We start from the raw sequence: 27,664 nt of genomic DNA, 5'->3' as shown, positions 1-27,664 counted from the left end.
TTCTACTACACTGTGATGGATGCCATCACAGATTCTGAAGGAGAATGGCAAGAGGCTGACCTAAAAATCACTGTATGTTAGTAAATTGAACACCAATAAAAAATAAATTAAAAAAAAAAGAATAAAAAAAAAAATCACTGTTGTTAACAAGTGGCCCCAAACAATCTTTGTTGTTACCAGGCAAGATTTGGGAAATCATGGTAGACAACACAGTCAAGTTTAAAATACCTCTAAGGACAAATAAATGTAATTAAGGAAAAAAATAAGAACAAAACTTTAAAATACCTCCATTGACAAGAACTATGAGTTGAAAGATAGAAGAAATGTAATGATAGGCAAAAATTGGTCATAACCAATTTTACAACAAATTAATGTATGTTATCTGGACTGACAGGTCTGTTAAAGGGCAGGCGTATCCACACATTCTCTAACTTACTATCTTTACTACAGTAGGAGACAAAAATAGAGTATGACCTAGGAATATAATTTCTTTTCTGAGGTTCAATGTCCCCATTTATCTAATGGACGTAATAATAGGACCTGCCGTGAAGAGTGGTGTAGGGTCTCCAGGTATGGTTATACAGGAAAAAAACTGGAATATTTGTTTATCAAATATTTACTGAGTGACTACCATATTCTCATGATTAACTCTCGATGCACATTAAGCACTTGGCACCATGTTTACCACATAGTAGATGTACCCCCAAAATGGCAGGTATTATTATTACAAGTCCAGTTGTATTGATCCTGGCTATCCATCCCGAATCTAGAAACAGAAACTGTACTTGCTTCTTAAGGTTCAACAATGGGAACGTCTGTGCTGGGATACTGTAGTTAGCACATCGTAAATCTCTTCAGAGCTCTTCCCTTATCGAGTGTCATTGAGAGTTCCAGCCTCTCAGGATGATGTCGCTGTGGCTCGACTTCTTAGGAGAATCAAGTGTTTTGAAATCAACTCATGATTAGTTCCCTGCCTAAAACAGCTTTCACTGAAATTCCTCATGTCTGAACGTCTAAGCATTGTTAGCCTGGGACACACAAGCTAGCACTTAATTTCACCATCTTGGAGTAGAAAGAATGATCAAGATTATTTTAAAAGATATGAGTTAAGAGCTTGGGATTTTTGGAGTCAGACAGTCCTTTGTTCAAACTCTTACTTGTCTGACCTTGGGAAAGTTAGCTTAATGCACTGTGCTGACCTAATGAGATTATGTACCCAGCAGGAACTCATGAAATGGGAGTAATCAACTGTATCCTCAAAAATGGGCTACTCTAGTCAGCGATCAAAAAGAATAAAATGTGGGGGAGCCTGGGTGGCTCAGTCAGTTAAGCATCTGTCTTTGGCTCAGATCATGATGCTGGGGTCATGGGATAGAGTCGCCCATCAGGCTCTCTGCTCAGCAGGAAGCCTGCTTATCCCTCTCCCTGTGCCCCCCACCCCCACTCATTCCCTCTCTCTCTCTCTCTCTCTCTCAAATAAAGTCTTTTTTAAAAAAGTACACAAGAAAAATGAAAAAGAAAAAAGAATGAAATCTTGCCATTTGCAATGATATGGATGGAACTAAAGGGTATTATGCTAAGCAAAAGAAGTCAGAGAAAGACAAATATGATTTCACTCCTATGTGGAACTTAAGAAACAAAACAGATGAACACAGGGGAAGGGAAGAAAATATAAGATGAAAACAGAGAGGGAGGCAAACCATAAGAGACTCTTTAACTATAGGAAACAAACTGGGGTGGCTGGAGGAGAAGTGGGGGTGGGGATGGGGTAACTGGGTGATGGGCATTAAGGAGGGCACGTGATGTAATAAACACTGGGTCTTATTTCTTTTAAGATTTCATTTATTTATTTGAGAGAAAGAGACAAAGAGAGAATAAGCTGCAGGGAAGAGCAGAGGGGAGGGAGAAGCAAACTCCCCACTGAGCAGGGAGCCTGACCAGGGGCTGAATCCTAGGACTCTGAGATCATGACCTCAGTGGAAGGCAGATGCTACTGAGCCACCCGGGCGCCCCTGAGCACTGAGTGTTGTATGCAACTCAGGAATCAATAAATTCTACCTCTGAAAGAAATAATACACTGTATGTTATATAATTTGAATTTAAATAAATTTAAAAAAATAAGTTTCTCATTGGTTCAAAGTCCTCCAGGTAGTGAACCCAAATTCTCCTTCCTCTAACTTCATTCTTCCCAGTGGTCTAAAATCACCCTCTGAAGGTTCATATAGTCAGTTTACCTCCTATCTTTATCTGAGAAATCTCTTTAGATAGTCGAAGATAGCACTGATGTCTCCCTACAGTGACCAACTACCCTGATTTGCCCAGGACTCGGGATTCCCTAGGATACAGGGCTTTCCATGCTAACATTGGGAAAGTTCCAGGCAAACCAAGACGGTTGGTCCCCAACCCCTCCCTGTTCCTCTCCAGGCTGAATATTCCCATGGTCTTCAATCACTGCTTTTGTGACACATTGTGTGGTCCCCTCATCATCCTATTATCCTTTCCCATAGGCATTCATTTTTTTTGTAATGTCCCTCTAGAATTTGCCACAAACCAAGAGTGGGTGGGACTCATGAGTCATGGACATATATGCATTTTAATTTGCCCAAGTAGTGCCAGCTTGTTCTCCAGAACGACAACACAAGTCTACACTCCCACCAGCAGTGCACGAGGGCTTCTGGTCTCCTTCTCCATGATAACACTTGATATTACATAGCTAAAAATAATGTTGCCAACCTAGTTATGATGCCAAAGTCAAAAATACATTTGTAGTGTCCCACTACCCTGTCGGAGCTGATTGAACTTGATCTCTGACAATTTCTTCTGGTATTTCTGACATGGACTGCTGCCAAACTAACTCTCCTCAAGCCAGTATTTCTACATATAAACTTACATTCTGGACTTGACATTTATCTTTGTAAAATGTTACTTTAATAGTATTAGCCCAGTCCTCTGGTCTATTGAGATTATTTTAAAGTCTTTATTCTGTTGTCTATTTTTTTAGTTGCCCCTTTCCACTTTGGAACAGTAAAAGGAAAGGAAAATGGTGTTAATTTTCTATTTTACACACAGGAAACTAAAGTTCAAAGAAGCTAAGTGACTTGCTCAAAGTCTTGCAGTGACAAGTGGGAGAAGCCTGCTTTGCACCAGGTAAAGGGTCTGAAGCCAAAGCCCCTCACACACAGGATTATACCAGACTTTGCAAAATCAGTGTATGGGATACCCGAGGACTAATCCAGACCCCCTTCAGTTTAACCATTTAAACCACTATTTTCAGAATCACAAGAGTACCTTTTCTGACCCTTGTGAGTAAAACTTTCATGAAAAGACACTAAACATGGCTTCCTGGAAAAATTTTTAAGACCTCAAAAGATATGGCAAAAAGAAGTTCAAGATTGAAAAATGTGTTTGTTTTTTTTTTTTAATGATCTGCACACTTTCACATGTGTCACCCACCTGAAAATCTTCTTCGTCCATCTAGACAACTCCTGTTCATCTCCCAACACTGGAATCAATGTGATCTCTTCGGTTTTGTCTGTTCTGACCACCTCCTCCTCACTGGAGAGATTTAAATCTAGGTGCTTTGATTCCAGAAACCACTCTTTTGACCCTTATATACATAAACCTAGCATGAGAAGAAACATGAAGCAAACATATACTATGGAATGATTTACCTTACAATAGATGTATGACAAAGGCAGAAAAGAAACATGGAGGAAGAAGCACTCCATTGGGCTGGGAGAGTCATGGAAGGTTTTCAGAATAAGTGACTATCGAATTGACTCTTGAAGAAGGAGCAGAGTTTGCCAGGTGGACCAAGTGAGGAGAGAATTTCAAGAGAGAGGAAACTGAGAGCTAAAGCTGGGGAGGAAGAAAAGGGCATGTTTCTCCCCAAAACACAATGATACACTCTTCCTCCAAGTATCAGTCAATCGAAGAACCTTTTGGAAAAATAAGTCTGGATCTTAGGCATCATCTTTGAAGTAAATTTTTATTTTACCCTTAAAGGGAAAGAAACCAGCCACCAATCAATCAGTGGTATATAGCGAGAATTAATCGTGTTTCCCCAAATTCTCTGATAAGAATTGTCTGGGGTTCTGACTAAAAACACAGCTTCCCAGGCCTTCTGGAGCCTCTTATTCAATGGGTCTGAGATGAAGCCAGGAACTAGCAATATTTAACAAGTACCCCCAGGAGATTCTCATTATCAGAGAAGTTTAGCCAACATTGGGCTAGCCTGGGCACTAAGGTTTAGGGCCTCTCCCACCAATCTTTGCTGAGGAAGTAGACCCCAGCATGGAAGTCAGCCTTCTGGTCAGTTAACAATTCAATCATATGGACCACTGCCCTGGATAACTCCAAGATATATTTCACTAAAGGATATGACTTATGGGGTCAGCAACCTTGTACCACTTTTCTCTTTACAGACCCAGACTGACACTTTTCCTACACTGTTCCATCTAATCCCCTCCACAATCCTGCAAGATAGATATGTTCTACATTGTACAGATTTGGAAACCAAAACTCAAGAAGTTTGGAGACATGCAAAAGGTCCTCCAGCTTATAGTAAGTAGCCAACTTGGAATTCAAAACCAAATCCACCTGAGTCCATGCTTTGCCCATTATCCTGGTTTCTGGAAGGGTCTCTGGTACAGCCCATCCTCAGAGAGTCAATCTATACAAATGGTTAGCCATAGTTCAAATCTGCAGGGCTTGATTCAGGATCTTGCAATTTTAGGTTGACCCTTCACTAACCTCTACTCCCCCATCCCACCTGCTTCATAGCAAAAAGCTATCCTGTTTGCTCCTTGCCACTCTGCTACAATTTTCCACCCTGGATTATTTGTGGCTATAACAAGCAAGGCCACGCCAATGCCTGGCATTAAAAAAAGCATGAGCCTTCATTCCTAAGGTAATGAGACCTTTTTTTTTCCAAGTTCCTTCCTCCAAAGTTCATGAACTTTAATAAAAAATAAAATAAGACTGGCTCTCTTACAGCGCAGACCTCTGCTACAGGAAGCCAGGGCTGATTGGGTAAAGGCATTGCCTGAATGAAAAAGAAAATGTATTCATAGATTAGCTCCGTCTTTACTGACCAAATCTGTAGAAAGCCACAGTAGGAAGCACCGAGGCCCACATCTGAGCTTCCTGACTGCACAGTGCAGGTATTGCTCGTAGCTCAAGGGCAAAGTGGATGTTTACAGCATTTTCTTTCCCTTGGAAGTAGAGCTTTAGAGAAGCATGACACTCAACCCTTCAAAGTGATTGGACACTTGCATCCATCCAATCCCTACATACCACAACTGCCCAGAATAGCATGAAATGCCCAGGAGATGAGTGGGAGTTGGCTCACACTCTGACCTCATCGGCCTCTTATTCCCCAACGCCAGTGGCCACTGCCACATGCTTGTATGCAGCTGCCCCAGAATGGCCCACAATGGCTCTTGTCACCATTCTGATGGCTCCCCCTCTGAGACTCTTCAAGTCCACCACCCACCCCTCTCAGATCCCCAGCTCTCACAGCTCACTTACACAACTACTACTCTAGGGCCCCACTGGACCCTCCAGGAACTTGGCTTGCCTGTCCATCGATCTCCTGCTAGCATTCACACACCTATTCAGTAGACACCCTGTGAATGCCAACCATGAGCCTGGTGTGAGAGATTCACCTAGAAAAAGCCCCATCCCTGCTTTCCCAGACTAGCCTCAGTCCCTCTGGCCAACCTAGACCAGCCTCTCACCAGCCTTGAGACCCTTCATCTGCTCCACCCACTCACCCTCACTACCTGAGCTGCCAAACTGCCTGGAGAAGTTTACCTGATGATGCTGAATCGCACCAGAAAAGAATTAGCAAGCTCCATCTTCCCTTCAGCTGCTACCCTGAAAGGCTGTAAGAGAAAGAATGTAGACCCCCCTGACATGCTGTGTAACACCACCAGGTATTCAACAGATACCACTACCACCTACCCGATGTTTGAAGTCAGCCGGGCCTCATGGTGGAACTGGAAATCCCGTTCCAGTTTAATTGCTGTGCGCTCTGAGCCACAGCCCCCTGGTCTGTAAAACGGAGGCAGGGAAATAATAACCTCGTGAGGCTGGAGAGAGGATTTAGGAACAAATATGTCAACAATGCATATTGTTGAGTTGAACATATTGAGTTTTCCTGGACCTTCCCTGAATGACCATGGTCCGTCTGGGCTTAGATCCTCCCCTACACTGTTGCCAGGGTCCTAGGTGGATTTTCTGACCAGCAGCTTCACCCCATTGGATCCGAGGAGCTCAGCTGATGACAGGTTTAAGACCTGCTAGGCTCCTAGAACCTGTGCCACCGCCTCCTAATTCCCAGCTAAGACCACTGAGAAGATCGTGGAGAGGTTCAGAAAACAGCTATCAGGAGCTCTTGAAGCCTTGGAGGTTTTGTGCAAGGGAAACGTAACATTTCAGTGCCTGGAGCTCAGCACTCCCAGGCACCAGGCCCCCCATCCCAGATGTGGTGGGCAGTGATGAGGAGGAGTACATTGCATTTCCTATGAATTAAACCATCGGCCCTGAGAACAATGTTGTCATTGATGGGGAAAGGTCGCTGAAATTCCAAGGACACTTGAGGCCTTTCACTGGGCTGAGACAGAGATGCCTAATATTAATCCTACGTAATATGAGTCTCTGACAACCCACTTTCTAAGGGGCCTGCTGGCAGCTCAATTGGCCAATTCACTGTGATTCAGTGCATCCTCAAGGAAGTGGTTTGGAAGGGGGAGACTCTCTTTTTTTTTTATCTATGATCCAAAGCTCCCCCCAAAATATATTAGCACAGACCATGCTGATTCTTGGGGGGAAAAATACTTTCTGTACTGAAGGCTTATTTAATTCAGGGTGGGAGGGATCAACCTCTGAGCACAGTGAAATTAATGTTCTTTCATTTATTAAGCACACACCAACGTGGTGCCAAATGTAACTAATGCACAGACTATTTCTGCTGCCCTCCTGATGGTGACCTTGGATCTAGGGCCATCTCTTTGCACTCCCACTCTGACTGGTGCTTTAGGGGTCATTTATTTACGTGGCAGACACTTAACCACCACATCCCCTAATCCAGGCACTAGAGGGAGGGATCAAATGGCAAATAAGACAGAGCCATTCTCTCCCCCTACATAGTTTATTAACTAACTAGAAAGTCAAGCTATGACTTTTATTACAATGAAGAGGGATGGGTGTTACACTAGGGGACCTGCAGGACCCTGTGAGTACATACAACAGGCAGTCCAACCTGTAAGGGCAGCCTGCAGAGCATCTTTGGAGAAACTGACATTTCAGCTGGGACTGAGCAGAAGGTTGAGTTAGTCTAGGAAAGGGGAAGCAGGAAACAAGGGCCCCAGAAGGAGAGCACTCTCACTAGGCTGTGCAGAATGAGGTGCAAAAGAGGGAAACCCTGGCTGCTGCAGAGCCAGCTGATGGAGGGAAGGGCTGCCCTCACCACTCCCTTCCGGCTTGCCAGGGTGCACATAATTTTCAGACCCTCTTTGGCTCCATGCTTGGCAACCAGCTCTAAGTGGAGGGAGTAGGGGGTAAGGGTGTGGGAGTAGGGGGTAAGGGTGTGGGAGGGGGAAAAAGGGGAGAACTGAGGCCACACCCATTCTTGTGTCTCCTGGGTCTGAATCCTGTGAAGGGAGAATCATGGTGAACTGGGGAGATGAAGGTGGTCTACTGAGCGATGCTGATGGTGTAGTGTTTCAGCGATGACAAGGGGGGGCTACATTCCTCTATTCCTGTTCTGTATCTTTGCAAGCGAGAGAAATGACTTTCCAGAGAGTAGGGGGCATCATAAGTGATCTCTGTTTCCCCAATTGAATCATCATCTTCTGCCTCAGATTAAACTCTGTCCCAGAAGTGAGAATTTCTGCAGATGAAGTTTTAAGGAAACATGAAGAGCAAGAGCAGAGGTGAAGGACAGGAATTCGACCAACACTATTTTTATTTTCAACAATGAGAAAAAAGTAGACGAGTAAACTTCAGTGGTGACCTTGACACTGACACCAAGCCATGATGGGGATGGGGTCATCAAGAGGGAAAACTCAGAATGCCAGAAAAGGAAGTGGTAGTGACTGGGAGAACAAGATCACTCACCTGGCTACCTTTTTGTGGAGAGCTTAGTGAAAAGTCTACAGTTTCTCTGAGATTGGACAAGACATAGCTCAAACTCTTCTTTGGCAATTATTTAATATGCAGTCAGCAAACATATTGCCAAATGTGGTTATGTCTGCAGAGTGAAGAGAGTCACCTACCCCAGCCTGTAGCAAGGCTGGAAGGCTTCCTGGAGGAGGGAGACCTGGGCAGATATATGTAGCACACATCCAGCATATGCTATAGAACAGAAGCATGTAGTACAGCATGGTGTGAACTCTGGGCCCAGACTGAGTGGGGTCAAAGTGGGCCCTGCCAATCACCAGCTATGTGACCCTGGGCAAGTTCCCCTCACTTTTCTGTGCCTTAGTTCCTTCACCCATAACATCAAATAAGAATAGTAGTACTTAGCTCACAGGCTTGACGTGAGATTTTTCATGAAAAGTCAACATATGCAAAGTGCACAGAATGGTATCTTATATGTGATAAGTGCTATATAAATGTTAGCTATAATGAAGGAGATGCGTGATTATTTTTTTTTTAATGAGTAGACTTTAAGCAGTTTTAGGTTTATAGAAAAATTGAGCAGAGAGTATCGAGTTCCCACACACCCGTTCCCTCCACACACCATTTCCCCTTTTATTAGCATCTTGCATGAGTGTGGTGCATTTGGTGCAATATTGGCACATTACTAACTGAATCCACATTCTACGCTAGACTTCACTCTCTGTGCTGTACACACACAGGTTTCGATAAACGCACCTCGTGTACCATCCATCACTGTATCATATGGAATAGTTTCACTGCCTAAACATCCTCTGTGCTCTGCCTTTTGCTCCTCCCTCAATTTCCTATCCTCTGGCAACCACTGATCTTCTGTCTCCACAATTTCACCTTTTCCAGAATGCCATATAGCTGTCATACGGCATGTAGCCTTTTCAGACTGGCTCCGTTCACTTAGCAATATACAATTAAGTTCCCTCCATATCTTTTCCTTGGCTGTATTTTCATAAAGGCTAGGGATATTCACACCAAGTTGAGTGACTATACTCAAAGGAAGCTAAATAAAGGGTCTTTACCTCATCACTCCTTAGTAAGTTCTGCAAATCTTTGCCGTTGGAACTCTTATTTCTAATCCTCCGTTGAAGGCTTTCCCATCACTAAGGCTTTTTGCCTCTAGTGAAGTGACCCCGTTATAATACAAATGTTCCTAGGAAGTCACATTTTATTTTTTTAAGGCTTTTATTTATTTATTTGAGATAGAAAGAGTGAGAAAAAGAGAGCATGAGCAGGGGGCAGAGGGAGAAGGAGAAACAGATTCCTCACTGAGCAGGGAGCCCGATGCAGGCATCGATCCCAGGACCCTGAGATCATGACCTGAGCTGAAGGCAGACACTTAAACCACTGTGCCACCCAGGTGCCCCAAGGAGGTCACATTTTAAATAGGACCTGGACCCATAGCATTTTTCAGCGGGAAGGATCTCAGCATGAGCAGTTAGCCTTCTTTATTTTAATGGAGAATCAGGATAGAGGCTTGCTAAAGAGTTTAGCACAATCACAGCCAAGTGACATGTCACTCACAGCATGTTACCTGTCACCTGAATGCAGGTTTGGATAGGGGCAGTCACCACACACCTGGACCAAAAAACTACAACGCAGGGTTCAACAGAAAATCTTTTGAATCTCATCCATGAACATATACACGATTAAAAGATTATATAACCCTTCTCAATAATAACAACATTTAAGTAAATCGGACTATTCCTTTACCAATATGTGTGAGACGATTTGTCAGGCGTGCAGATACGCAGGTGAAAATAACGTGCGCTCTCAGAAGGCAGACATAAGCCACTGCCTGAGGCAATCAAGGAAGGCTTCCCAAAAGAGGCGACATTTGGTCGGGCCCTGAAGGATAAGCACATATAGGTGGGAAAGGGCTACAGACAAGCAAGTGAATCTAAGATGAGGAAAGTGTATGATGTTTATCCAGGAGGATGGAGCAGTTCGGCCTGGCTGAGAAAGGGCACACCGGCGTCTGACAGACACGAGGCTGGACACCCCCACGTATGGTGTCAGGGTGACCGTAGCTACAGCTTGTGCTGGGTTCCCAGGGCCGGGGCTGCTCCTCTAGGCTGACTGTGGAGCACGCCTCCCTGAACACATGACAAAAGGCAGTTTCCAGCAGGTTCTAGAGAACTCCGGGACCCTTTGCTTCCTCCCGGTGTCCTTGGCTGCTAGGTGTCCTCACTGTGTCCCCGAAGAACGTTTCCTTGTTCCTGAAGGGCAGACAATAGAATTCTTCAGAGACTCTCAGGAATGAGACATCGGGGCAGCCTTAATTCAGCCTAAGGGTAGAGGGTGGGCTTGCCTTCCAGGAAAGCCAGCTCCTCCACCAAGTGCCTCCAGCCCTCCTTCTACCCTAGGGCAGCCCTGCGCTTCCTGCTCCTGCTGCGCCTGGGAAAGAAGCGAGCTCCCAGCCAGCCTCCTGCGGAGACAGGGCCCCAAGTGGCCTCAGTTCCAGCCGCCAGTGATGCAGGCCTCCTCCAAGCCACCTCCTCAAGCCCGTCAGAGCACAGGGGGCTCCAGGCCTGCAGATCCCCCTCACAGAGACACCGAGGCCACACGCCAACGCCTGGGCCCAGAGGAGTCAGGGGTGTCGTGGCCCAGGTGCCGCTCTTGGGAAAGGGCGGGCTTGGGGGCTGATTTCCCACCAGCCCTTCCAGTACCTGTGTCCCCCTGGCTGCCCCCTGTCTCTGTGGATGGGCAAGCACTCGGGAACACGCACAGCACATACATCACATGCACACAACACATACATAACACGCAACACAAGTCATACACGTACTACACAACACACACACACAAAGCCACGCACATCACATGCACACAACACATACATCACACAAAACACACACCATACACATACCACACAACACATGCATCACACACATCGCATGCATATAACACATACATCACACACATGCACACACACACACACACACACAAGCAGCACAGGTGGCCTTCTTGTTCCCTGCCCTCACACCCAGTGCCTCTCCACACTGTCAATAGTCCCTGATCAACCGCTCCCCCTCCCCCCGCCCATTAATTCTGACACCCTCAGGTACCTGCACACTGTAGCACCACTGCGGGCATGGAGTGTGGGCAGTGCTCAAACCGGATGGACCAGGACTGTCTGGCCACCCAATTACATACTTCTGCACTGGCGTGTAAATCTTTCTCCACCTCCCTTCCTCACCTAGAACCAGAGGAGAAAGAAAAAGAATGGATACCTAATGTCAGATACCTAAATAACAACAGCAGCTGTCGCGGAGTAGAATCTCAGGTAGCTCCCTCCTGCAGCCCCCCTCAACAAGTAATTCAAAGCTTTCAAACAAGCACACATTGGAATGCTCCTTGGGGGTCAAAGAGAGGCAATCAGATGGGGAGGAGCAAAGGCTCAGGGGCAAATCCTGTCGCATTTAGTCCAATTTTTATTGTAAAGGACAGGAACGCCACTCAAATTGCCTTGTAAGAGGTTAAAAACATTATTGCTTTGGCAAACCTGATCAATACTCCTAATATCTCTCCTTCTGTTCTTCCCTTGCATTGAGCGCACCCTGTCTCCTAGTGAGACACACAGGCTGTGTCTCTCTCCTCCACACCCACTCTGACACCACATTTCCTAGCCTGGGTTGCACCTGCCTGTGAGCACGCAGGGAAACATAAATGAAGGAGAGGAGTACCATTCTCACGTCGCTTCTTTAAAGGAGAAACTAACTGCTCCCCTATCTTCTTCTGCTCTTGCCCCTTGGCTGAGAAAGGGATCCCTGGCAGCAGTCCCTCTAGATGGAGAGATGGGAGGCATATGCTGAGAATGGCAGAGCTACTCTTGCAGCCTTGGACCTTTTACCTCTGGACTGTGATATGAGACAGAAGCAAACTTCTATCTTATCGAAGTCCTGCTGCTGGCAAGTCTTTGTTGTAGCAGCATACATACCCTCTCACTGACTAACACAATTCCCTTCAGGTGTGGCTTGATCCAGCAGTTTTCCAACCATGTTACCCAGGATCTATTTCCTTTCATTGTCTCTGATGTGCTTCCAATGGTGTCTGTCTTATTCTCAGAATCTACATGTCCCCTTCCCTAACTGGTCCCTATACCCTCACCTCACCCTAACCACAGCCCTCGAACAGCTTCGGGGGCTTCTGTGATGCTAACAAAAATTGCTTTTATAAATACAGACTTCACCTTCTCACAGAACACACTCTAGAGAAGAGTGGTATTTCTTCTATTAGTATTGACAAGGGCAAGAGGGACACTGAACACAGAAAGATAAGCTGGCAAAATTATATGACCTGGGTCACTCAGTGATCTTCTTTGCACATCTTGTTTAACTGTTTATCTAGAGCCATTAGATCAGGATTTACATGGAGTACAATGGCCTCTAACGTTCACAGAGTGTGCTTCCAGGGCCCTCTTGGGTTTCTATTGTAGGAGGCAAGTACCTATTTCCCACAATGTCCAATCAAGACACACAATGGAGGAAACAAATTCCCCTAAATGAAATTAAGTGCTGTTAGGAAGTAGAAATGAATACTGGGAAGCTAAACAATGGTAAATGTCCACTCCATCACCTATATGCTAATATTATCCAAACCTGTCACTAGCCTGAACCCTCTCCAGTGGCTCGGGACAGGACATGTCTCCAGAATCCATCCATTTCTCAATCCCACCACCTTATGACACTAGCTATGTGGCCATCATGTTTCTACTGGACATCATCCAATACCCCCCTCAACTGGGCCTTCCCATTTCCCATCTTGCTTTCCTCTAATCCTTCTTCTTCTTCTTCTTTTTTTTTTTTTTTTACCATAATCAGAAGGGTCTTTCCTAACCTGCCATACAACATCATCCTCTAAAAATCTGGCCCCTCCAACTCCTCCAGCCTTAGTAATTACAACCAGCCATTGCTGCACTCCCACCACCCGAGAGCTACACCATCTGCTCTTAGTTCTTGAACCACTCAGTCCTCCAGTGCTTCTCAATGTGCTTTCCTTCCACTCACACACCTCCCCTATAATTTACTTTTTGAGTACTCAGGTAAGCTTCATTTCCTCCAAAAGGCCCTCCTGACCAGTGAACTAGGTGAGCCTCCTTCTCTTTTTCATAACACAGAATTCTACTTTTGAAACACTCATCAGATCTTTTTTTTTTTTTTTTTGATACTCATTTACTATGTGCCTTCTCTTCTTGGCTGTAAGCTCCTTGCATTGCATATCATAAATCAGATAAATGTTTTAAGTGAGAATCAACTCTGCAAGTTTCCAAATTACCACTCTGCCAATGCCTCTGCTTATTCAGGTATCACCTTCTAAGCTCCCATCAGGTGCCAAGTCTTTCTTTGCTAGCCCTTGAAGCTGCAGAGAGTAAAGAGGTGTGATCCATACCTTCAGGACACTCAGAGTCTAGTATACGAGTGGACAGTTTAAAGGCAGAGGCCTTGGTTCCCTCACCTGTAAAATGGGGCTGTCTGCTAAAGCAGATGTCTCTGGTACCTTCATCACACCCTAATTTCAGCTGCAACTATGAGGAGTATTTCCACGCAAGCTCAGAATCATCTTGTACTGCCACCTTTCCACCTCCATCAAGCATCTTTCATCATTCAGCATTCTGCCCCAGGAAGCCCCAGGGCTTCCTCCAATATTGCCATCATCTACTTGTTCTGTGTAGGTAAGCTCAGTTCAGAAACGCAGAAGCATCAAGGACCCCAAGACCTCAGGACAGTTCCTAATCAACATGGCATATCTGGTGGGTAAATGCTCCAGCCACCCACTTTTCTAGAAGTCAGAACTGAACCCACACTGCCTACCACAGTGACCTCAAAAACACAAATTTATTTTGTCTTTTCCTCTTTCCCTGTCTTCCTCACTCTGTTCCCTCAATCCTTCTTGGGATCCTCTGTACAGGTACCCAAGTCCTTGTATCAGGCTCTACTTTGAGTGAAACCCAAATCAGGGCACCGTATTCACAAAGTTATTCCAAAAATTACCTATAGTAGCATGAGTGACATTCTAAACAAATTTCTTAGCACACTGTCCACGCTTAATAAATTGTGGGTATTAATGTAAACTATTATATTCTTGGTGGGGGGAGGAACAAGTGTAATCCAATAAGATGAATGCTATAATGGAAGCATAAAGTGGTTGAAAGCACAGAATGAGAACAGGTGAAGCAGCCCTGAAATTTGGAGGAAATCAAGGATGCTTCACAGAAGTTTCTCTCAAACTGAGCTTTTCTAAAGGCCCACATATCAGGAGAGAGAATTCCCAAGAAGGGACCTAGAAAGAATGCAATAATGGCATATGGAAGAACACGGAATGCTGTGGGAAGCATACACAGTTCCGTATCACAGGAGATGGTTTTTAGGGGTAGAAGTGGAGGGCACAGAGTGCCTTGGTCTCAAGGAGCCCCTACCGAGGGGAGAGACAAAGCCTGAGACACCCCCCAGAGATGGGCCACCAGGGCTCTCCTGCAGATAGCTGCAGAGAGGGATACACAACGTTCACTATCCATCTACACACATGCTTTCCATGCTTCTGTTTATTTACACTCTGCCTGGCTGGATGGAATCAAGGCATAATTCATGACCCACCCCTTCGGCACCCTGCAGAGAGGGGGAAGCAGGGACCATCCCTGTCAAGTGCCAGATGTTTGGCAGGGGCCTAAGGGCTGCTGATGGCTTTGGAGGTAAAACAGGAAACTCTTCTAGGGCAGGAAGCCTGGAAGTGCAGAAGTCTGCTGAATGAAAGACAAGTGGCTTCAGAAATGTAGAGGATGACGAGACTCGGAGCACAGTCAAACACATCTGGGCTGCAGTCCCAGCCTTGCTCCCCGCCTGGCTGTGTGGTCCCCAGCAAGGCACTTCCTCAACCTGAACCTCAATTTCTCCAACTGATGTCCCTTCCAGCCCCAAGATTCCCAGAGTCCATGAGGCAGGACATGGATCGAACTTCACTTTGGAGCTTGAAGAGGATGGTGTTATCCCAAAGCTCCTTTTCCCTCTGAATGAGCTGGTGGAATGAGAGGTCTTTGAACCAAAGGAGTTAAAAACAAAACAAAACAAAAACAAAAACAACAAAACAAAACAAAAACAAAAACACTGAGGCCTAATCACCTGGCTTTGGAGTAAACAATGACTTTTAACCACTGGGACACGTGAAAGAATAGATGGGATTGGGTGTGAAGGTGGGTGGGGAAAGAGCCAGACTGGCTCTTTGGAAATGCTGGTAGGCTAACTCACTTTCATCTGCTTATGTTAGTCCAAATTTGGTAGCCAAGGGATCCCTGGGTGGCTCAGCAGTTTAGCGCCTGCCTTTGGCCCAGGGCGTGATCCTGGAGCCCCGGATCAAGTCCTGCATCAGGCTCCCTGCATGGAGCTGCTTCTCTCTCTCTCTCTCTCTCTCTGTGTGTGTGTCTCTAATGATTAAATAAATAAAATCTTTAAAAAAACAAATTTAGTAGCCAAGAGCTACTAAATTTTTGCTCAAGGTTTTCCCTGTCTCATGTCCCTCTCTGCATCCTGCTCTAGCCGTGTTAGATGAACTACTCTGCATTCTCCAAAAATGCCCTTATCTCCTTCTTATTTTTCTTTTTTCATATTGTGCATTCGTTCAACCAGTAAAGAAAGAAAATGCTGATCAGCTGCAAATTCAAGATTTGTTTTTAAGTGAGTAACTTATTTCGCAATTAGTAATCCAAATAATGCTCTGGTACATGCTGTTTTTTGCTCAATAAAACAAATACTTTTCTAATTGGTTGCGTAGATGTTTTATATAATTAGTAAAAATAAGCCATGTATGAAAATTCTAAACCTGCCATTCAAGGAACGGATCATAAAAGTCCTTCACTGGATTTTAAAGACATTCAGCTATAATTTCTCCATAAGCCCGAAGGCTGGCTGTCAAAGTGATAGAAGCTGTGAGGTTTCTTATTTCAAATATGAATTTTTTATGGTGTGGTCTACCTATGTGGGCAGGAAACTTAGGAAAAGGCAGGTAGGTTTCTCCGCATTGAAACAGGAATGAAAAGAAGTTGGTGAAAGTCTATCTCTTTGAGTAAACACACTGGTTGCCTTTTCTACTCACAGGGTAGACTTGTTATAAAACAGGGGCAGAATTATTTGGTTTCCTATCACTCTGGGTAGGAAAGTGCCTTGTACTTTGCCCATTCAATTGTCTCCACGTGGAACACCTCTGCTCCTCCTTATGCATCCTTCAACTCTCACCTCAAATGCGTCCTTGTTTATTTTACCAGTGGTTGGATGACCGGAATGGGCCCATGGTCATAAAGTACATCAGAGGCAGACCAAGAGCAGAACAGGCTTCTAGCTACCCTGTCCTATATTCTTCCCTCCACACCAGGGTTGCCCAAAGGGCACGGGGTCCTGAGTGTTTAGTTGTTTTCTGTTATCTGTCTCCCTCTCCGTTTTGCTAGAAAAGTCTTAATCCTTGTTAATACCAAAGGCTATAGAATATCCTGTAGTTCAGCTGCAATTTAGAAACCATTATTTTGTAAATTTAACACAGCACTTTCCAAGTCATTTCAGCCTTTTCCTTCTACAACATCCATTAACGTCTTATAGAATTACATTTCCGGAAAATACAATTTGGGAAACACTGCTCCCTATCATGATTGCTCCTCTGCATTTCCTCCCCACCTCTTAGCTGGGGAACCAAGAAAGACCTTTGTTATATAAGTGAGATGCTAAGATATTTGGCCTCTTTTGTGGCTATAGGAGAAGTCTATTTTACATTTAAGTAAGAACCAAATCCAAAGAAAGTGGACAAAAAGAATGAAAGACAATTTAGGATAGAAGAAGGAAATGTTCAGTTAACATATGTTCTACAATAAACATGTATTTGTTTTCAATTTTAAAGATACTTTAAAATTATGAGAATTCTATTACAAGGCCAAGCAGATCTTACTAAAGATTTGCAGGTTAAAAACTGGGAAAATGTGATTTTTTGCAATTTTAAGACTGCGAAACTATTGCTTTACAATATTTACCAGATTCCAGGTCAATTCCCATCACTACCTTAAATTAGTTTTTGGCTCACCCCCACGGAGGTGATCTAGATTCCCTTGCCCTACTGAGAGCCAGATATGTAAGTCCACCCTGATTGCTGAATTGGCAGAAGGGTCCTGCCACTGGACTAAGCCCTGGGCCATCCCAATTCCTAGAGATTCAGAATCCCCACCACCAAAGCTATGAGGCTCTCCCACAGAGGGTCAATGGAGAAGAAAAAATCAAGACAGGTGAGACCTTGAGGAGTTCTGGGAAGTTCACGGGCCTTGAAATCAGACCAGCCTGGCTTCAAATTCTGGGTCTCCCTCTTACTGTCATAGACCCAAAAGTTCCATATCCTCTCTGAACACTGTTTATTTCCTTTGGAAAGAAAATGGCCAGAGCAAAAGATGATAGGATTGTCAGGAGGTTTAAACCTGCTGAAGTAGGTGACAGAGGTGTTCCCTGGGGCCTCTGTTCCTGCACAGAGATCTCCAAAGGAACAGCTGGAGTCCCCTGTGAATGTCTGAAGCCCTCCTCCAGATATCTGCAAATTCTAGGGGCATCCCTTGCATATATATATATATATATATATATATATATATAGAGAGAGAGAGAGAGAGAGAGAGAGAGAGAGAGTGTGTGTGTCTAGGCTCCTATGTTAAAGTTGCAGACTGTCCCCACTCAGCATTGAGAACAATATAAAATTCAGTCCATTCTTCAGTTTCTAGCAATAGCAATAATGATCACCATCATCATAATAAAATCACAGTTTATGAACATAGTACTACTTACTGACGTTCCAGAGGGAGAGATTTACATTTAAAACATTAGGAATTTCCACATTAAGGTACAGCCTGTCCTTAAGACTTTCTTGGCCTCCTGCACACTACCAGGTGCCGTTCTCCATGCTCCACCTCACTGGCTTCTTCACTTGCACTGCACTTTCTGCACCTCCCCTCTCTTCTCTTCTTCTAGAGCAAAAAGCAAATTCCTCTCACATTCTCAGCCAGAGGAGTTTGACTCTTCCTTTGTTGCTGAAACTCCTGATAATGCCTTTATTCCCAAATAGTTTTTCCAGGTATTTTCATAAGAAAGACAGTTATCTCCCTGAGTGGAATTCTAGCCATTAAGACCAAACATTTAAAAAATCACTTCAGGGACACCTGGGTGGCTCAGGGTCCTGGGATTGAGTCCCTCATCAGGCTCCCTGCAGGGAGCCTGATTCTCCCTCTGCCTGTGTCTCTGCCTCTCTCTGTGTGTCTCTCATGAATAAATAAATAAAATCTTTAAAAAATAAATAAATAAAAAATCATTTCATTATGCACAGATACAGAACCAGTACTGCAATAGTGGCAAGGAGCAGAGCGGGCTGGATGTCTTGTCTTCATTGCCCTATATCTTGTCTATCTGTGTGAACATAGGTGACACGTCAAGTCTTGTGTCCTAACATGTAAAATGAAGATTATAACAGCACTAAACTCATAGGGTATTTGTAAGAATTAAATTAGTTAGTACATGGAGAAAACTCAGAACACTGCATGGCACATGATAAAGTCTCAATAAGTAGTAGTTATTTGCTTTTATTAACCAAGATCGACTCCATTTCCTCTGAGCCCTTTTTTCATCCTGGGACTATAGCTCTTTTCATCTTGCATCACCTACTTTAACTGCAGCCGACATCTCCTAAGGTGTTACCAAGAATATGTACCATTTTGAGCACTGCGGTTCATTATCATGACAAACTTCTAGCCGATGATACTTGGCTGGAGACAGTGATATGACTACACAAAAGCAATGCACTAGCAGCCTGGCATAACAATTTGGAGTCAGACAACCCAGGTTCAACTGTCAATTTGGAAATGTCCTTGCAGTGTTATCTTGGATAAGTTGGTTGACCTCTCTGAGATGGTTTCCTCATTTGATAAATATGAGTAAAAATAAAACCTACCTTACAGAGTCGAGAGGATTAGAGATATAACATGTAGGGAAACATATATGCTTAGTACCTGGTACCTGCTCAGTGGGTTAGATGGTGGAGGTGGTCATGGACATGGAGGTATAGACATAGAGGTGGTCGTAGTAGAGGTGGTGGCGGTAGAGGTGCTGGTGGTTAAGATGGAGGTGGTACAGGTGGTAGAGGTGGTGGAGGTAGAGATGATGCTGCTGAAGGTGGTGATGGTGGTGATAGAGGTAGTATAGGTGGAGGTGCTGGTGGAGGTGGTGGAGGTAGAGGTATTGGTGGTGATGATGGAGATGGAGGTGGTGGTGGGGGTGGTACAGGCAGAGAAGATGGAGGGAGTAGAGGTGGATATAGCAGAGGCTGTAGAGGTGGAGGTGATGGTAATAGAGGTGAGGTGATGGTGGTGGGGATAGTAGGGGTAGAGGAGGTGGAGGTGATGGATGTAGTGGAGATGGAAGTGATGGTGATGGAGGAGTAGAGATGCAAATGGTGGAGGTAGAGGTTGTGGAAGTGGAAGTGGTAGTAGAGGTAGAGGAGGTAAAAGTGGTAGCAATGGAGGTGGAGGTGGTGGCGGGAGAGATAGTAGAGGTGGAGGAGATGGAGGAGGTGGAGGAAGAGGTGGTGCGGGGGTGGGTAGTAGAGGTACAGGTGGTAGAGGTGAAGGTGGTGGTGATGGAGGTGCAGGTCATGGTGGTGGAGGTGGGAGAGGTAGAGGAGGTAGAGGGAGTAAACAGCATAACCTGTAGGTTTACATGGAGTCTCGTTCACTATTTTTCACCCGAGAGGCTGTGTACTCATATTTACAGTACACTACTTCCCAAGTCCTACTTACAAACAATCTTTGAAGCACACTGAGAATATCCCTCACCCACAAACTCATCAATAGCAGTAACTATGGATAAGAGTTTCACAATTTTATTTTGTCCATCTATTTATAGATCCCTGAGATCATGCTGTATAGATATTTTGTATCCTGCTTTTTACTTAACACAATATTAAAAGTATATTCCCATGCCTTTAAGTTTTTTATATACTTTATTTTAACAACCACATATTGTAAAGTTCTGCCATAATTTATTTAACAACTCTCTTTTTACTGGGCATTTAGGTTGTTTCCAATTCTTGACTATTATAAATAATGTAGCAATGAACATTTTTGTCTGCATTTTGGATGATTTCCTTCGGCTGAATTCCTAGACACAGAATTACTGGGCCAAAAAATATGAACTCACAATACAGATTGCCATACTGTTATCCTGATCCTTCACATATCTGAAGACAATGGTCATGTTCCCAAGTCTTTTTCTATAAGCAAAACATACCCAGATCCTTCCATCTTCCTCACGTAATTCAGTTCCTGGTGCTGCCCCCATTCTTGCCCCTTTTCTGGGGATGACTCCTAAGCTGACATTTCAGGTTCTTCTGGCTCTGACCTACTTTACCTTTGCCCCTCGTCTGTAACATCTCACATCACTCTGCGGGCACCTTCCCATCCATGGCCTCCCCATGTACACCCAGATACTGCATTCTGCTGTTCATTTGTGGATTCTATTCCTTTAGTCCAGAATGCCTTTCACACTCTTGATGCCTGGGCAACTCAAGCTCATTGGTCAAGAGAGGGCTCATTGGCCACCTCCCCTCTGAAGGCTTCTTGATTCCTTCCTCCCTGCCCCAGGCAGAACCAAACTGCTCTGCCACCTAGTACAGAGTCCCAGCACCAAACAGATGACCCGCTTATATGTGGATAATTCAGAAGTATTTAATAAAGGCATTCTTTAGGGAGATGTGGGCAGGCTGGAGGGAAACTCTAAGAAATAGCACAGTACCCATGAGCCGGTGAGGCTTTTAACATCCCCATGTCTGAAGGACAGGAAGAGGTTACCTGGAGCTCAGCAGGACGGAGTGGTGTGGGGAGGAGCTATGATTTCTCTCAAGACACAAAGTCAGTCCAAGGTAACCCCTGGAGAATAATACCATGACTTTTTTCTTCTTTCTCTTTTCCATCTCCTGCCCAAGCTCCCATTAGCAGAACCCAATCAAATCCAGGGACTAGGAAACCCACTGATTCAGTGCATACAGGTCAGCATCCTGGAGTACGGAGCATGGTAGAGAAGGGTGGAGAGCAGATCTGAAGAGCGAAGAGAAGAGCCCCATCTCATCCTATTAAAGCTCATTACCCCTTATTATAGTTAATTACCAGCAGGTATGCTTCACCATCTGGACCGAATAGATATTGCCTCACACACCTCCAAACCATCTTCTGCACTATGACGTGACCACTTTGCTCTCTTAGTCAACATTCTTAAGAGCCCCACTGTGTCCCCAGTGCCTACAGAGCCAAAAAAAATAAAGTAAAAAGTATTAGCTTGACTAATGCCCCTGGTGGCTGGGCCCTTGCCTTCCTCCTCATGTCCTCAGGGCCACCTCTCCCTTTCCTCCTACTTCACAATCCAGCAACATGAACGCATGTCACTCCCTGAACACAGCATTGCCTCAAAGGGTCTATTCTTTTGTCCTGACCACACTACCCCCATTGGAAACCTCCTACTCATTCTTTAAGGCTCTGCTCAAGGGCAACTTGCACTGTGAAACCCCCTGCCCCCACCCCCAGACAACTCTGGGCTTCTTCTCCAAAGTTCCTTTTACGGCCTATGTTTTATTAGTACTTTACATTATAGACGTTTATAACTCTGTATCCCCCAAATAATCTACAAGCTCCTCTAAGGCAGGGACCACATCTTTCCTCATCTATTTCCCTGGTACCTAAAGTCTCTGACACATTGTAAACACTCAATATCAAATTAGTGAATGAAACATTGAATTGAATAAAGATATTTGCAATTTAGGTAGAATTCTCATTTGCTGTATAGGATTTTTTTTTTTTTTTAATGTATGCTTGCTCTTTATGTACTTATAGGGGATGAGTGTGTGACAGAGGGCAGAAGCTTATGTCCTGGGCATCTCTCAGAACCAGGTGGCACTGGCCTCCATCTGTTCTGAGTAGAATTTCTGCATGAACGTCGGCATCCTCGGGAGGACAAGTAGGAGATCCATGTAGAGCCTACCCATTGTACATCCATTTGACAGATGGACCCTGTTAACAGGTAACTTGCCAACAAGCCCTTAGGAGCTCTTGTGTCTGCTTCCTAAATCCATTTTGGAGCAGAAATCCATTTTATTAGCTGAAGACAGAATAGACCAATTCTAAATATTTGGAAAAGCTTAATCTTGCAAATTAGCTAGCTGTCCTCTGGCCACATGGTGGCCACTTGTGTGGGAGGGAAGCAGGCCCATCTCAGGACAGACCTTTCTCTGTTTCTTGAGAAAACACAATAAAACACCCTTCTCCTTTCATCCACATCTGGCGGCTGCAAAAACAGTGACCCGTGGAATTCACATTTTCATACTTGACAATGGTAGGCCAGCGTCCAGAGGTTATTCTTGCTGTGTTTATGAAAGAGTGAAGCCTGTCAGGATAAGAAGGCTTCTGATGAAGTGCTTATTGAGAAAACATGCAGAGATTTCTGTTTCCCCAAATTAGAGAAGGAGCTTATGATAAGAAACCTTTTCATTGATTTCCCCTCCTCCACTGCTTTCCTGCTGTCCGGCAGCATAATTACAAGCCCCAAGGTTTGGCCTGGTGAAGTCCTAGAGAAAATTCTCCAAAGTGGAATAGGTCAGGTCAATAACTCTCAAAACCAAGGAAATCACCCTGTCTCTATACTAGGGCCAGCATGCTGGCTGAACTGAAAAAGGAGATCTGTTGTTGGGGGTCGGGTTCTTAACTGCATGCTGATTGGCCAGTGGGAGTGGCCTGGGGTGAAGAGAAAAGCACCTTCTGAGAACACTAGATTGGAGGCAGGTAAATCCCAGGATGAAAGAGGGACACCAAACAGAACAAGACTCAGCAAGGAAGTTATAGGACAGAGCAGAGCAGCGGTGAGACAGGATTCAGAGTTCATGGGGACGCGGGGAGGGATGCTTAGGGCCATTCCTCCGCTAACTAGCAGGCAGCTTGATCGCTTAGACTGCCTGGTGCGTAGGTGTGAGTCTACTGAGAGCACTGAAGGGACAGCCTAAGTGGGTATTGATGAGAAAGTATATTCAGCAGTCATTTTTGCCCTCGTTGATATAAAAGTAGGAGAAATTAGTTTGCTGAGTCACTGATCGGTTCATTCAACAACATTGCATTAGACTTTTACTCCCTCATGGGCCCTGTCCTGGGCCCTGAATTTACAGAGATACAGCAGACATTCTCTGGGCACTGAACAGGCTCCCTGATCTCCACCAGGCACCCGCTCTCTGGGCCTCACTAGAGCAGGAGATTTCTAAACCCCATATCAGGCCAGGGCATTCCGGGATCAAACCCCCGCAGTGGCTCCTCTTTAAGGAAAGGGAGTAAGTCTCAGCCCCTTAGCATGGCACACAACCCCCTCCTACCTCTCCGGCCTGACCACGGTACCCCTGTCCCAACCTAGCCCAAGATCTCTGCCTCCAGGCTCATGGTGATATTTCCTCTTCTGTGCCTACCCAATCCTTCTGGGCCTGCAGTTGTTCCCTTAGATGTTACTGTCCAACCCCAACACCAGACTGTGGTCCTGTGGTCCTCAGGATGTCTGCATATCCTGTCACATAGCCCGCATTCCCCACTGTCTTCGAAGCACTCTTCCTGCCTGCTTCCCTTCTCTGCCTCTCTTAGGAGCCTGACAACTTCACAAAGGTGACTGTCATCCTCTTCACCTTGTTATTTCCCTACACACAGTGAAAGGAAGGGTGCTTATTCGTCCGTGCTCAGAATAATCACGCCTGGACTGCCGCCTACATTGTTCACCCCAGGCTAGACACTTTCATAACTATCTCATATAATCTTTACAAAAACTGCAAGAGGATCACATTAAGATCTCACTTTCCAGGTGTGAGTCTGTGACTCAGAGAGGGTGAGGAATTTGCCCAAGGTCTCAGAGCTCAGAAGCGGTGGGTGGCAGCAGGATAAGAGAGTACTCTCTTTCTCCACGGCCACTGGCCACTGCAGGGTCATTCGTGCCAGCCCAGCCATCTGCACTTTAGTGACAGCTCTGCTACCCGACCCAGAAGAGAAGGAGAAGGAGGAGGAGGAGGAGGAGGAGGAGGAGGAGGAGGAAGAGGAACTCTAACACACCTCACTCCTCAGAGATAATCAAGGCTACTCTAGTTTTATTTCTAAAGGAGTGGCTTTTCTTACCTAAAGGTTGTGTTGCTAAGGGTTTGGATTCTATTCAAAGGGATTAATCTTTTTCTAATGGGCCTCTGAACGTAATAATGGGAGAAAGTATGCAGGATGAAGGCTTTTGTGTGTGAAGTCTCCTGAGAAAGTGGTAACAAATCCCCAGGAAGGATACTGGGGAAGGGAACCTGAATGGGACTGTGGGGTCCTCCTGGCTTCTGGATCCCACTCTTGAGGGTGATGGATAGTGGGTGGGATGCATGCTGGTACAAAGAAGAAAATCCAGTCCCCAGGCCAGCAATGCCATGCAAGGCAGGCTCAACAGAACAGAGGTCTGCACACTTTTTCCTCATGTACCCTTAAAACAGCTCTGTACCCCCTCACACATTTTAAGTTGACATCTGAAGTTTTTCAGCGAAACTTTAAACAACATGTTGTAAATATTGACATTTTAAAATAAAATTGCTACATTGCTCTTTTGCATGTACCCTATTTGGTCTAAATACCAGTTACTTAAAACCCACCACAATCCATTTGAAAAATGTACAAACAAACTCTTCTGTAGCAGCTGGAGATGGTACATTATTCTTTTTTCTTCTCGAAAAACTCCTTGAACTCCTGTTTCTAGGTCACTTCTCCCACAGGATTGTATCCTAATGTATTAGATTTTTTATGCTAGAAGCTTAGTCATTTATTGATCACTCAGCACTTCTGTGAAATGTATGCATAAATTTTAAAATTGATTTACTTTCCTGAAACCATAAAGCAATAGGTGTTTAAAAGAGGGGTAGGGAGGGAGATGATGAAAGGTGCTGTGGGAAAGAAAGGAGGATTTGCCAGAAGGAAAACTGTTGGTGAGATCAATGGTAGGAAAAAACATATATGGAAGTTGAGGGGCTAGAAGTTGATTCCCCTAAAACTATCTATGCCTGCACATTTCTTGAAGAGTCTTTAGGGGGCAGCCCACGTGGCTCAGCGGTTTAGCTCCGCCTTCAGCCTAGGGCGTGAATCCTGGAGACCCGGGATCCAGTCCCACATCAGGCTCCCTGCATGGAGCCTGCTTCTCCCTCTGCCTGTTTCTCCCTCTGCCTGTGTCTCTGCCTCTCTCTCTCTCTCTCTCTCATGAATAAATAAAAATAAAAATAAAAATCTTTAAAAAAATAAATAAAAGTCTTTAGGTACCTCCACAGGGGCATGTGCCTCAGACTCAAGATGATGAAGCGGAGGTCTGAGTTAAAGCCACGTCCTCCTGACCCCAAACCCCTTCCTTACCAGCAGCTTTCGAGCTACTAGATAGTCAGGGAGTGAATGTGATCTACACCCACCTGTGCCTTAAGTTCAAACCAAAATCCCTCAGCAACCCTGAGATGCTATTCGGACAGCTCCACAACATCTCAAAACTCCCATTAGCTCTATGGGAACCAGTGGATATCCAACTGGGAAGAGCACCCGTGCCTGGACGGCAGGGCTAGACAGGACACAGGAGTTCACTCTGATCTGGGAAGAGGCAGCAGCGGTCACCACTACAGTTCCCATGAGCCCTCATCTCCAGACCCTGGTCTCATCTGTCAACCCCCAACTACCTGAAATACTTTCCCCACTATATTATCCGTGTTGTGCGCCCAACTGGAAACATTCATTCTTTGGACTTTGATGATTTTACTTAAGTATCACCTCCTCTGACTTATTTAGCAAAACCGATTACCATATCCTCTGCATATTAAGTAGTATTCTTAAACTCAGCACATTGTGCTATCTATGTGTGAGTGACTGTGTCTTGCCTTCTTTGGAGGCATGAACCATATCTAACCATCCAGTGTCCCATTTAATCAATAACTGGGAAATGACTAAAGTCATGAAGGGACATTCAAAGGAAATGTTTCTAGAAAAAGTTTAATGGGCCAATTATGTGTGTGTGTGTGTGTGTGTGTGTGTGTGTAAGATTTAGGTACTTTTTTCTTTTTTAAGTGATATTTAGGTAGTATTTTTTGTGTTTTTTTTTAAAAAGATCTATTTATTTATTTTAGAGAGAGCGAGAGATACACACACACACAGGGGAGGAGCAGAGGGAGAAACAGAATCTCAAGCAGAGCCCACACTGAGTACAGAGCCTGACATGAGGCTCAGTCCCGCAACTCTGAGATCATGACCCAAGCTGCAATCAGAAGTCAGATGCTTAACTGACTGAGCCACCCAGGCACCCATTTTTAATGTCAGCTGTTGAAGCTACTTACTTTGGCCCCTAAAGTATACCATGCTCAGGAAAAATGGCTTCAGATGCTCTACAGGAGCTGCAGCACATAGTGAAACCTATGTTCATTTTCTTTTTTCTTTTTTTTTAATATTTACTTATTTATTATTTATGATAGACATAGAGAGAGAGAGAGGCAGAGACACAGGAGGAGGGAGAAGCAGGCTCCATGCCAGGAGCCCAACACGGGACTCGATCCCGGGACTCCAGGATCACGCCCTGGGCCAAAGGCAGGCGCTAAACCACTGAGCCACCCAGGGATCCCCCTATGTTCATTTTCTGTTTGCATTCCATCCATCTGTTGCTAAACACCACTGAAAAAGACCTTGATCATTTTGGAAAACACAGGGCATCCCAGGTAGCAGAAGGTAAAGTCATCAAGAATTGCACGACCATCTTATTAGGATGTAAAACAGTACATTTAGCCAGGACTGTCTTAGCTCCTAGAGAAATGTGTCACCAAACATGTCACACAAGCCACTGTGCTGGGCTAAGTAGAATTCATTTTGATCCTTCAGATGTTGGTTTTGTTCTTGAATTCCTCAGATGTTCTGACCCCACCTACCCCACGGATGGACCTTACTTATGGATGTAGAAATTTAAATCATTATCGTACTATAGGTAGATTATGCTTAATTTCTCTAATTTCACTTTTATTTTATGTTCTTCAAAATAAAATTTTCATTTCAATCCTGTATAGATTTGATTCCCTGAATCAGTTTATTGTCTCCATCCCAGTTTATTAATTATAGCTTCCATCATTGTGAATTTTATTTTGTGGCTATAATAGCTACCAAACCCAATTTCTCATATCATATAATGCAGATCTAATTTCCACAAGAAACTTTGATTAATCCATACATTTTTTTTTTCTTGTTTGGTTCAATAACAAAGATGTGCATATGCAGATTGAATCACTGCCAGTTTTCTTTTGTGGTGACTCCTTACCTACATTCAGTGTGCCCTGGGAAAGACTTTGCAGTTTCAAATGATACCAACACATTGTGATCCTTTGGTCAAGCTTAGTCTAAATTAACAATAAGATGGAAAGTTTTACTCAGGAT

At 44.6% G+C, this 27,664-nt stretch overlaps 1 long non-coding RNA gene across 13 annotated transcripts in view; it reads right to left on the bottom strand.

Annotated features, from left to right (window-relative positions):
- Positions 1-9,341: 9,341 nt before the first annotated feature.
- LOC112647091 (uncharacterized) overlaps positions 9,342-27,664 on the bottom strand; it is a 121,422-nt gene continuing 103,099 nt past the window's right edge. For 12 of the 13 annotated variants that reach the window (XR_007410846.1, XR_007410845.1, XR_003128070.3 and 9 more), the window contains 2 exons: positions 11,244-11,374; positions 9,342-10,394 (listed from right to left, as the gene is read on the bottom strand). This is a non-coding gene — a long non-coding RNA (uncharacterized LOC112647091). Of the gene's footprint in view, positions 10,395-11,243; positions 11,375-21,343; positions 21,476-27,664 lie in introns of all 13 variants that reach the window. The other variant, XR_007410844.1, reaches the window with a different exon arrangement.

This window comes from Canis lupus, chromosome 5 (assembly GCF_003254725.2).
Source record: "Canis lupus dingo isolate Sandy chromosome 5, ASM325472v2, whole genome shotgun sequence".
Lineage (NCBI taxonomy): Eukaryota > Metazoa > Chordata > Mammalia > Carnivora > Canidae > Canis > Canis lupus.
Note: the sequence above shows the minus strand (reverse complement) of the source record. Positions and strands in the feature narration are given on the sequence as shown.